The sequence below is a fragment of the Ovis aries genome, chromosome 19 (genome assembly GCF_016772045.2).
Source record: "Ovis aries strain OAR_USU_Benz2616 breed Rambouillet chromosome 19, ARS-UI_Ramb_v3.0, whole genome shotgun sequence".
NCBI lineage: Eukaryota > Metazoa > Chordata > Mammalia > Artiodactyla > Bovidae > Ovis > Ovis aries.
Window position 1 is genome coordinate 28336754 of NC_056072.1, and position 12433 is coordinate 28349186.

Here is a 12433-nt window from a genome sequence, read left to right on the forward strand (position 1 = left end):
TTTCTAGTTTGTTCCTTCACTTGTGTACTATTTCTCTGCCTTTTCATTATTTTTTTTTTAACTTATTGTGTTTGACGTCTCCTTTTCTCAGGCTTCAAGGTTGAACTCTTTCTTCCTTTTGGTTTCTGCCCTCGTAAGGTTGGTCATAAGCTTCTTATAAGGTGAGATTTGTGTTGAGTTTGTTTGTCTTTCCTCTGATGGGTAAGGTTGAGTGAGGTGGTAATCCTGTCTGCTGATGATTGGATTTGTATTTTTGTTTCGTTTGTTGCACAGGGTGCTACTGGTGTTTGGGTGATGCAAGATCTTGTATTCAAATGGTTTACTTTGTGAGTTCTCACTATTTGATACTCACTAGGGTTAATTCTCTGGTAGTCGAGTCTTGGAGTCAGTACTCCCACTTCGAAGTCTCAGGGGTTGATCTCTGGTCAGGAACGAAGATTCCACAAGTGGCTTGTGGCATTAAGTGAGATCACAACAAATATCCAGAAACGAGAAACCAAAGATGCTGCTGCTGCTGCTGCTGCTAAGTTGCTTCAGTCGTGTCTGACTCTGTGTGAAGGTGGCACAGCTGCTTGGCTTGTGGGGACCCTGGCGGTGCCATGTGTGTGGGGACATGGACCACCTCCACTACAGGAGTTATGACCCTATCAGAGTCTTTTTTTGAGCCTCTTGTAGCTGGCCATCAGAAGGCCTCTTTGGCCAGTCTTTCTCTGTAGCTCTGCCTGTTCAGGCACTTCAAGAGCTCCCTTGCTCTGTTGTTTGATGCGTCAGGCACATAGAGGGGCCCCCTTGGCTGGGGTGCTACTCTGTATTTGGTGGGTCAAGCACTTAAAGAGGCTCCCTGGGTGGGGTCCTTCTCTATAGTTCAATGTGTCAGGCATTTGATGGGCCAGCCTCTCTATTGTTCAGCTGCTGATGCTGGCATGTAGGGAGAGAGAGGCTATGGTGATGGCTCCACCCTCTATGTGTGACTCAGCAGCTTCCCCTTGCTTCCATGGCTGCCCAGCCTCCCTCCACAGGCATCTCCCACCACAATCTCCTCTCTCACATCCCCTTGATCTGTCTCTCCACAGTCAACAGCAGCCCTTGCCCTGGTATTGCTCCACAATCCCCATATTCCAGCTCCCAGCCGCTGTACCCTCCAGGGGACCTGTGTCCCTGTCCACGGTATGTATGGCTGCGGCAAGGACTGTCTGATTCTCATTCCATTTAGACTGCCACAGATCAGCTGTTTCACTCTCAGCCTTAAATGTTTCTCCTCTGACTCAGACAGTTGTCCCGATGTGGGGATCAGACCCCTGCTTCAGTTCCCCCACCGGTTGAGGGCAGGTCCAATCGTACCAACACTCCTGTTTTTTCCTCCCTAGTTCCTTTGTCCTGTCGAGTTTTGCATGGTTCTGTATATTCTTTTCCACTCTCAGCTGATGCTCTGCATGCACTTCTGTGTCTGAAGGTGTATTCCTGATGTATTCATGGAGAGAGATGTACTCCACGACCACCTACTCTTCTGCCATTTTGTTTTTGCCTTGAAACTTTTAAGGCGTAACATCATACAGTATCTGTTGCAAACCCAAAGACCTCACCATTCTAGGTGCCCTGTACTTTGAAAGCAGAATCGCTATTTCTAATGATTTCTCATCATTGATCTAATGAGATCCAGGATAAAGTATAACTTAAGACCTTAAAGAGTCATTTAGTGGCTCACATCCTCTCAGAAGCAGGAGCTGCCTATTTCAAGCACCTGACTAATACCATACTCCATGCAGGGCTTCATATATTTCTCCTCTGTCTTTATTATCCCCATTTCACAGAAGATAAAAACTGAGGCTCAAAGGGTTTATAGGATCGGATAGAACATCCATATCACACTATGTTTGTAATCAGATAAACATTGTTTCATGAATATAGATTGATTCCTACTGGATTTTATTACGTGTACTTTGTTTTTTGACTGCCCCTGCCCATAACAGGTTGATGGTGACACCCTTTGATGAGAAACTGGTAGAAATAATATCCTCAGTTTATGCTGGTGGGGCTGAGGCTCAAGGAATGGAAATTTCCAGAGTGCTATGAGGCTTTGAGGAAGGCATTACTAATCTCTCTAGTCTCCTACATGTGACGTTGGTGTAGACGTACTTCATGAGTTGTTGTGAGAATGTGTAGATATAATTGTATTAAAGTGTATCAGTTTAGTATGTATTTAGCCTGCATCTTTTAGTATGAGAGCTGCAGTTGGCACTGGGTATACAGTGGTGAATAATAACAGTGCTCATTTACTTGCATCATCACATTTGATTTTAACCTTAGAAAACATGAGATAGATATTCCACATACTCTACCTCCACATAGGAGGGAGAAATGATTGCCCAGAGGGGTTAAGTACCATGCTGAGGTCACACAGCTACTGCATTGGTACAGCTGGGATTGGAAGCCAACTGGCCACGTCTAAAACCGGCGTTTTAACCATGACATCATAATGTCTGTGATCTCCTGACATGAGGGTCTCTGCCCTCAGGGAACTCAGAGTCCAGTAGAGAAAGGATGAAAGTAAACCAACAGAAGGACAACATACTGTGCTAAGTGCTATGAAGAAGATAAACAGGATGTCCTGAGTGAGGGGGCAAATCTGGGAGGGCCTCTTGGAGGGAGTGATGTTTAATTGAGATCTAGAAATGAATAGCAGTTAGCCCAGTGACAAGTGGGGAACAGAGGACTTCAGCAAGGTGGGGGGTATATCTAAAAGTGGGAAAGTCTAAAGATGGGAAAAGTCTGGATACCAGCTACTCATATAGAGTAGCTGCTCAAAATGAGCTACGGAAGTTATCGGTCAGGACTACTTTGAGCTTAAAATCTCTTCACAATCACTCAAAAAGAGTTTCTGCAGCTGCCTCTGTGGCTTTAGTGTTTTCTCTATTTTATTACGTATGTTCAGTTTTACAAACATGAAAGGGATTCAGCCTTTTCATGAATGCCTATAACTGACTGCATTTCACCATCCCCTCCCCTCTCCCAAATGTGGGAAAACAGGACAGAAAAGTTTTGAAGTTCTGCTTCTAAATATTTCCTTAGTGTTCTTTTATGGGGCTTGGTTCCTTAGAACCTGACATGTTCATAAAACATGATGTTCCTCTGCCTTTATATACATTCTTTTTCTTAAAAAAAAAAAAAGATTTAACAGAGTCATAACTCTGAGCAAGGAAGCCCTCAAAAGAGCATCGTACTTGTAAATGCTGAAATATATGCTATTCATGAAATTAATGAATGCTAATTTATTTGTTATGCATTTAGCAGAGGCAACATTACACAGATCAACAAAACTCTTTCATGAAAAACTGTTCTGCTAATGCCTATCCGCACCTTTCAGTTCTGCCACAGAAAGCAACGTTTCTTTATTTAAAAAAAAAAAAAATTGAGGAAATCACGTCTTGTGTCCCTCTCAGGTACATTTCATTTCCCGAGACACACTGGCTATTTTCCAAAAATGTAAACTAGGATTATGTTCACTTTGAATTTGCATGCCTGGGTAGCAATGTCACTCACCTTTGCTAGTCCTTTATAAATCGAAATTAATTAAACTAGAGCTTGCCAGTGAAAACATACCCGTCTAAATATAGATTTTGGTTCTGTAGCCTCATCCAGGAAAAAAAAAATCCCTTTTATTAGAAATTGCTGATCTCACATCAAAGCAGCAAGAGAAGACCGAGTTCTCTTTCATTTTTAATAAAGAGGTTTTCTGATCCTCGGGGGCACACCTGACCACACTGCAGACGGCACTGGCAGCCTGTGATGACTGGCCCGTGGAGGTCACAGCCTGCTTCCAGAGGTCATGGCTTTTGCAGTAGGTGGTGTGTTTAGAGGAGCTAATTTGTTAATCAGAGAAAACTTGAAATTTCTCTGTAATTTCTTGTCAGCTACTGGTGGTAATATGCATTACCACAGTTTTTAAGCTTTTGTTTTAAGACTAATTTTGAATATCTGTAGGAAAAAGGAGTTCTGTATTATAAAGAAGAAAAATGTGTACATACTCACACTGTTACTTAAAAATCCTTTTCTTTAAGTCGCCCAGCCTGCCTGTTTTCTAGTCTCCAAAATGTTTTGATACGTTTGTATCCTTGACTATAAGAAGGGATAGTGGTATCCAGCCCTGTCTTCTTTTTGCAGTATTTAACATTAAAGTAAAAGCGGCCTTTCTAGTCCAAAAATGTTTCCCACACACTCAGAGTAGAAGTGTCTGGTGAACAGTGAGTTTCCAGTGAAGTGTAGGCATGCCCTCTGGAATTTGCATGTGAGATACAGTTCAGTTCAGTTCAGTCACTCAGTCGTGTCCGACTGTTTGTGACCCCATGAATCGCAGCATGCCAGGCCTCCCTGTCTATCACCAACTCCTGGAGTTCACTCAGACTCACGTCCATCAAGTCGGTGATGCCATCCAGCCATATCATCCTCTGTCGTCCCCTTCTCCTCCTGCCCCCAATCCCTCCCAGCATCAGAGTCTTTTCTAATCAGTCAACTCTTCGCATGAGGTGGCCAAAGTATTGGAGTTTCAGCCTCAGCATCAGTACTTCCAAAGAACACCTAGGACTGATCTCCTTCAGAATGGACTGGTTGGATCTCCTTGCAGTCCAAGGGACTCATGGGAGTCTTCTTCAACACCACAGTTCAAAAGCATCAATTCTTTGCCACTCAGCTTTCTTCACAGTCCAACTCTCACATCCATACATGACCACTGGAAAAACCATAGCCTTGACTAGATGGACCTTTGCTGACAAAGTAATGTCTCTGCTTTTCAATATGCTATCTAGGTTGGTCATAACTTTCCTTCCAAGGAGTAAGCGTCTTTTTCATTTCATGGCTGTAGTCACCATCTGCAGTGATTTTGGAGCCCAAAAAATAAAGTCTGACATTGTTAACAGTACTGAAACTATCCTGTCCTGGTTTGTAAATCCAATGAATCAACTCACAGGCTCCAAATTCCTTTTACAGAACACATTGGATCCTTTGCCAGGATCTCAGTGACTGTGTTCCCTGCTTGTTCATTTCCTGCTGCTTTTCAAAAAGTCTCCTGCTTCCTTTCTGACAGTTGCATCTGCTCACTCATAAATGAAAGCAGCTTCAAGAAAGCACTGGCCAACATCTGAGCAATGGGAGGGCTGTGTGTTACCCCGCTGTGTAATACTGAGATTGAAGTTTGTTTTAAGCTCTTGCATCCCACCAGATTTCTTTTTGGACCTTTAACCAACTGTTCTGTTTCTGTGGTCTTATTTTTCACTGATTTTAGGTGTTATAATTCATATTCTTTCATAATATTCTTATATGTGTCAATAAAACATGGTGCTTTTCTGTAGAGAATCACTCATTTCATTTGCTGTTTGATATTGTGTGTGTGTGTGTGTGTGTGTGTGTGTGTGTGTGTGTGTGTGTGCAGGGGTATGGAAGATCCCCTGGAGAAGAAAAAGGCAACCCATTCCAGCATTCTTGCCTGGGAAATCCCATGGACAGAGGAGCCTGATGGGCTACAGTCCACGGTATCACAAAAGAATAAGAAAGGACTTGGTGACTGAACAACAGCAACATATGTATGTATGTGTGTGTGTGGAGAGAGAGAGAGTTTGGGTAAACTCCCGGAGTTGGTGATAGACAGGGAGCCCTGGTGTGCTGCAGTCCATGGGGTCACATAGAGTCAGACACGACTGAGTGATTGAACTGATGCCAATCTTGATGCATGCATATGTATATGTAGCCATACATATACATATGCATACATATATACATATAGCTTTTGTCATTGTTACCTGCTTACATAGTTTTATGGTTATTCCAGTGTTTTGCACTAGCCTATTATGTCATCTCCAAATAATGAGAATTGTTTCTTTCAAAGATCTTTTGCCTTTTCTTGCTTTTTTCTTGTCATATTTCATTGGTTGGAACATCTCACTCTATCATAAGAATCTTAAGTTTTCATGTAGACACATGTCGTCGAGGTTTCTGTGAATTCATAGTTAGCAACTAGGTCCTAGAGTAGTAATTCACATTGTTAACATTAAACATAAAAACTGCAGTCTGACATGAATAATTCATTTTAGAGACAAATATCAAAGAGGACATTTTCCACAAGTGAAGCATTCCTCCAAAGGCAATGAGGGAAAGTAGTACAGTTCCTTTTATCAGAGTCTTACTAAACATTAGATACCAGGTTAACAGGTAAAGATACAGTGCATTATTTAATTCTTAGAACAACTGCCTGAGAAGAGGTCTTATCATTGTGCCTGTTTTACTGCCAAGGAGACTGAGGTTTAGAGAGTAAGGCTTATTAAACAGTATTATAGCATCGGGATTAAATGTAGGCCCTTCTGAGTCCAGAGCCTACTACCTTACACTGCTAAGATGTTTTGATGTTCACGCCCCAGGTTAAAATGTCTTTTGTTTTTGTGCCAATTACTGGAGAGTCTTTGAAAAGAACTCTCCTTGTGAGGAAGTTCATATTCTGATGGATATATGAAATTTATCTCCTAGTTTAGCACTACTTGACATCAAGGACCAACAGACTTTTTTGATCAAGGGCCAGAGTGTAAATATTGAAGGCTTTGGGTGCCATGTCATTGCTATAGCAACAGTATAACTCAGCAATACTGAAATAGCCCCAAAACAGCCATTAATAATACCAGATGGGTATAGTTGTGACTCCAGTACAATTTTACTGATGGACACAGAAATTTCAGTTTCATATAATTTCGTACTTTACACACAAAATATTTTTTCCAATCATTTAAAACCTTGAAAGGTCCATAAAAATAGCACATGGCCCAGAGTTGGCTCATGGGCTATAGTTTCTCAACCTTGCTTTACACACTTCAGTCTTAGAACTTCAGATAAACAAAGAGGCATACATTCCACTAGCACTTCTGCAAATCAGTCTTCCCATCACATTTCTTTAACTAATATTCTTGAGGGTCAACTACTGCAGAGCGGCCATGACTTTGGCAATAAGGAATCAGATATGAGTTAAGGTGATCTTTATTTCCAAAGAATTTACAGTCTACTTGGAAAGAGTGGTAAGGGAGCAGGGTGGAGGTGTTACAAAGTGAACAGTGGCCATGCAGCATGAAAAATGCTTCAGACTTGAGGCGGATTTGCACATGATGGTTGGTTCCAGCAAGATCCTGGTGAATCATGGGTTTTCTAGAATCCCAGGTCTTCTCGAACTGCAGTGTATCCTCCTCTGTGTCTTGGAAGGGTGGATAGTCTTTGGAGAGACACTCATGTCTTCAGGCCATGTGATGGAGTTGCTGATTCCCCACTGCTGTGCTGGAGTCCCTTCAGAGATCGCAGAGGAGCGAGTGAACACAGCGTTCTTCTAATCCGATGCCATCTGCCCACCCACCCCTCCCAGAGGCACGTTTTGAAACTCTGAAGCTTGGAGAAGCTTCCCTCAGCTGGTCTTAGTTCAGTTCAGTCACTCAGTCATGTCTGACTCTTTGCAACCCCATGAATTGCAGCACACCAGGCCTCCCTGTCCATCACCAACTCCTGGAGTTCACCCAAACTCATATGCATCGAGTCAGTGATGCCATCCAGCCGTATCATCCTCTGTCGTCCCCTTCTCCTCCTGCCCCCAATCCCTCCCAGCATCAGGATCTTTTCCAATGAGTCAACTCTTTGCATGAGGTGGCCAAAGTATTGGAGTTTCAGCCTCAACATCAGTCCTTCCAATGAACACCCAGGACTGGTCTCCTTTAGGATGGACTGGTTGGATCTCCTTGCAGTCCAAGGGACTCTCAAGAGTCTTCTCCAACACCACAGTTCAAAAGCATCAATTCTTTGCCGCTCAGCTTTCTTCACAGTCCAGCTCTCACATCCATACATGACCACTGGAAAAACATAGCCTTGACTAGACAGACCTTTGTTGGCAAAGTAATGTCTCTCCTTTTGAATATGCTATCTAGGTTGGTCATAACTTTCCTTCCAAGGAGTAAGCGTCTTTTAATTTCATGGCTGCAATCACCATCTGCAGTGATTTTGAAGCCCCCCAAAATAAAGTCTGACACTGTTTCCACTGTTTCCCCATCGATTTCCCAAGAAGTGATGGGACCAGATGTCATGGTCTTAGTTTTCTGAATGTTGAGCTTTAAGCCAACTTTTTCACTCTCCTCTTTCACTTTCATCAAGAGGCTTTTTAGTTCTTCTTCACTTTTCTGCCATAAGGGTGCTGTCATCTGCATATCTGAGGTTACTGATATTTCTCCTGGCAATATTGATTCCAGCTTGTGCTTCTTCCAGCCCAGCGTTTCTCGTGATGTACTCTGCATAGAAGTTAAATAAGCAGGGTGACAATTTACAGCCTTGATGTACTCCTTTTCCTATTTGGAACCAGTCTGTTGTGCCATGTCCAGTTCTAACTGTTGCTTCCTGACCTGCGTATAGGTTTCTCAAGAGGCAGGTCAGGTGGTCTGTATTCCCATCTCTTTCAGAATTCTCCACAGTTTATTGTGATTCGCATAGTCAAAGGCTTTGGCATAGTCAATAAAGCAGAAATTGATGTTTTTTTCTGGAACTCTCTTGCTTTTTCGATGATCCAGCAGATATTGGCAATCAGCTGGACTAGCTCCTCACAAATGAGAAATGATGGGGATGGGAGGACTGTGTGTGGGCCTCAGCAGAGAAGTCCAAACATGTGAAGTCTTTCTTGAGGCTGAGGAAGGGGCCAGGGAGCCTGATGGGGTTGCAGCCACAATGACCTGTTCGAGTCCACCAGAGAAGGATGCTCCTAGGGGACAAAGCCCACGGGCAGTGGTGTCCTGTGCTGTCTCCTGCTTTGTCTCCCTGGAAGAAAACGATTGACTCTTCCATACCAGGAGTCTTGGGTCATTCACCTGCTGGCTTTTTCTGGTCCCCTTGCATCCAAGTCAGGCGTCGCACTCACCTTCACCTGCCTCTGTTCAGCTTAACGGTGGAGGTTCTCCAGGGCTAGGTCCCCAGCACACATACTCCAGTGTTTTCACAGTCTCTCCAAGTCATCTTATCTGTGCCTATAGTTTCACTACCATCTGGATGCTGATGGCTTTCAGATCAGTATCGCCAGCTGGAACTGACCCTTTGGCTTCCGGCTTCTTCTTTCCGCTGCCTGCTCAGCAGCTCATGCCTTCCTCACCAAGACCTGCTTGCCTGAGCTGAATTAACCTACAAGTGTATCATAGTCTTTCTTTGTCTTTCCCTTGTCCTTCTTCTAATCTAGACTCAAGCATCTTGTAATCTGATTTTGAGGTTTGGCTATAAAGATGACTTGAATTCCATTCAGATGTCTTTTACTTTAGTTCATTCCTAATGCAGCCTACAAACAGCCCCAAGGATATATACATGGGGCAGAGTGGCTAGATGTAGTTCCTCACCACCTCTCTCCTAGGTAACACCAGTGCCACCAGCACCTTTTCCCAGACCAGGCTGATTGTGTCTTCCCTCTGTTAAAACTTCTCTGTGGGTTTCCCACTGTTTTAGGGACTGCCAGGTTTGGTATGCAGGTTTTGCACTGCGCAACCCTAGGAGGCAACATTCTCATCCTACTCTGCGTGAATTGCATCTCTGTCAGTTGTGCAGTGTACAGCCTGTGCCACTGTACTTGGCAGCTCTGGTTCAGAGGCTCCAGCAATATCTGTCCTTGAAAACTCCTGTCCTGCCACATCCCACACACCTCTCTCCCTGAAACACAACCCCAGAGTTTTTGATTCAGTATGGCTGGGGCCAGGCCTGAAAATCTATTTCATGTTCCTTGGTGATGTGATGCTGCTGATCCAGGGACCACACTTGAAGAACCGCTGATAATAGACAGCTTGACTGTGAAACTAGTTTTATTGTAACACTGCTCACTCAGGCTCCTAGGACATCCCTGGGCATGGGTTCCCTAATTCAGTTCTGTAAGAGCTTGAGGTATCTCCGTTTCATAAAATTAAATGAACTGATGACATTTACCTATTTTCATATTAACGTTGAGCTGTACAAGCTGGGCAAGAGCACATTCTTCTGAGAATTGTGGAAACATCACAGATCAGTCTAAAGTCCCTTGGATGGCGCTTCATCTCTGCCCCAGATGTTTCTTGCCATCCCTTCTTTCTGACCCCTGCTCTCTGCCCAGGGAACCCTCTCAGCAGTTCCAGTGCTCCCTGCCTTTTTGGTGGCTTTGGCCCTGGGGAGCCCTGCGGGATATCTGAGTGAGGAGGGAAAAGGGAGTTGGGGACTCGTTTCTCGTCCTCCCGCTGTGAGGTTGTCTCAGGCTGGCTACAGCTGTGGGTGGAGACTCCCTGCCTCTTTCCAGGCACCTTCTGTAGGATGTGCTCCTCTTTGGACCAAGTCCCTGCTGTTGGTCATTATGGCCCACCCCACGCGCCGGTGCCTGCTTTGCAAATCAAGCTGATTTGTCTTAGGCACAACTGAGCCACTTCACTTTCACTTTTCACTTTCCTGCATTGGAGAAGGAAATGGCAACCCACTCCAGTGTTCTTGCCTGGAGAATCCCAGGGACGGGGGAGCCTGGTGGGCTGCTGTCTATGGGGCTGCACAGAGTCGGACACGACTGAAGCAACTTAGCAGCGGCAACATGTCATCCTTTTCCTGCTGCGAACCTCACTACAGAGGTATGCTTCATTTTTTTCTTCTAACTGTGGTAAAATATACATAGCATGACGTTTTCCATCTTAACCATTTCTAAGTGTGGAATTCAGTGGCATTAAGAGCATTTCACGTTGCTGTGCAGCTTTGACTGCTGCCCATCCTCAGAACGTTTTCGTCGTCCCAGATGGAAACTCTACCCAAGGAACAACAGTTCTCAATTCCCTCACTCCCATTCTTTCTGTCTCTCTGTGGGTGGGACTTCCTCAGGCACTTTGTAGAAGTGGAGTCATAACAGTATTTGTCCTTTTCTGACTGGCTTATTTCACTTAGCGTCATGATCTCAAGGTTCATCCATGTTGTAGGACAGGTCAGAATTTCCTTCTCTTTTTCAGGCTAAATGACATTCTACTGTCCATATAGACCACCTTTTGCTGATCCACTCATCCGCCAGTGGGGACGCTTGGGTTGCTTCCACCTTTTGGCAGTTGTGAATAATGCTCCTATAACATGGATCTACAATTACCTTTTCACAATTCTGCTTTCATTTCTTTCAGGTATATATAATCAGAAGTGGAATTACCAGATCACATGGCAATTCTTTCTTTAGTTTTTTGAGGATCCACTGTACTGTTTTCCTCTTCTGTTATTTATATTGCTTGCTTTGACCTGGAAAGCTCACTCTTCTTACACTTGTCCTATCTATATGGTATCCCACATCAGAGAAACTTTTTTTAGGCATGTCTATGAGATCAACTGCTTTTGTCTTAACCCATTTATCCTTTTGATGCTGGCAAATATTTTGGTCCACAGAAAGTTTCAGCCAAGTGCATGGCAAAATGTTTACATCATCTTGCTAGTGAAATATGAAGCTGGCTTTCAAAGCAGATGTGTAAATTACAGATATGGATTCAATTATATGATATAACTGATTATTTTGATTGCCATGGCTACAGATTCTACACATAGTCTCTAAGTTTCCTCCCTGTTGTTTTGAGAGTATCCTCCTATATGGATCTCAGTGGTCCAGCCTGCAATCTTTTAAAGAGTCTCTCAGCATCCTTTTGGTCCTTAACCTAGATGTGATGTTAACTTTGCTTGTTTTTGTTTGTTTATCTAATGTCTATTTTTCTATAATGAAATTTTTGGTACTTGTAATATGCCATGTTGAAGTTGAGAGTTCTTTTCATGTAGGAATATCTATTTGGAAGATCTTTGGTATACCAGAATTATACATTTAAAAGAAACTGTCATTTCTTTGAAATTGTTTTATACCTTTCCAAAAAGTTACTCACGGGTGAGTTATTTTACATATTAAATGCAAGTAGCATTTACTAAGTATTTAACACAGCCCAAGCACTTAGCAGTTAGCCCCAGATGTCTGGTCTTAATATTCTTTGCATAACCCTGAAAAATAATAGAATTATCCTCATTCACTAGACAGAGAAATGGAGATTCAGAGACGTTAAAACCAAAGACACAGAGCTAGTAAACAGAAGATACAGAACTTAAACCCTGGCCATTCCACTGCATCCCTGCTTTCTGTCCTTCCTCTTCCAACCAGCTGTGAAAGGACACACACTCACACGTGCACACACACACACACACACACACGCACACCACTCTCCTCAGATATCTGGACTGTTTCCACACTTCCTTTGTGGTAGCCAGTGAGAACTCTCAACACATTTTAAATAAGTAAGTCCTTTGTATTTCTTCCGTCGGAGGAACCAGGATTGACGGGAGATCCACTGGAAGTCTGGCACGGCTGTGGCAACAGCTCCACTCAGAACTTGAACTTAGCTCTGTACTGTTGGTAGTGTCTGCCTTGACC

General features: G+C 43.5%; 1 protein-coding gene across 4 annotated transcripts in view; it reads left to right on the plus strand.

Annotated features, from left to right (window-relative positions):
• Positions 1 to 12433, plus strand: part of PDZRN3 (PDZ domain containing ring finger 3) — a 268425-nt gene that overhangs the window by 115771 nt on the left and 140221 nt on the right. Inside the window, exon 1 of one of the 4 annotated variants that reach the window (XM_042235955.2) lies at positions 1 to 12433. This exon is cut by the window's left edge and continues 53271 nt beyond it; it is cut by the window's right edge and continues 79645 nt beyond it. The exons of the other annotated variants lie outside the window; for them this stretch is intronic. The gene's annotated coding sequence lies outside the window, so the exon portion shown is untranslated. 4 annotated transcript variants of the gene reach the window in all.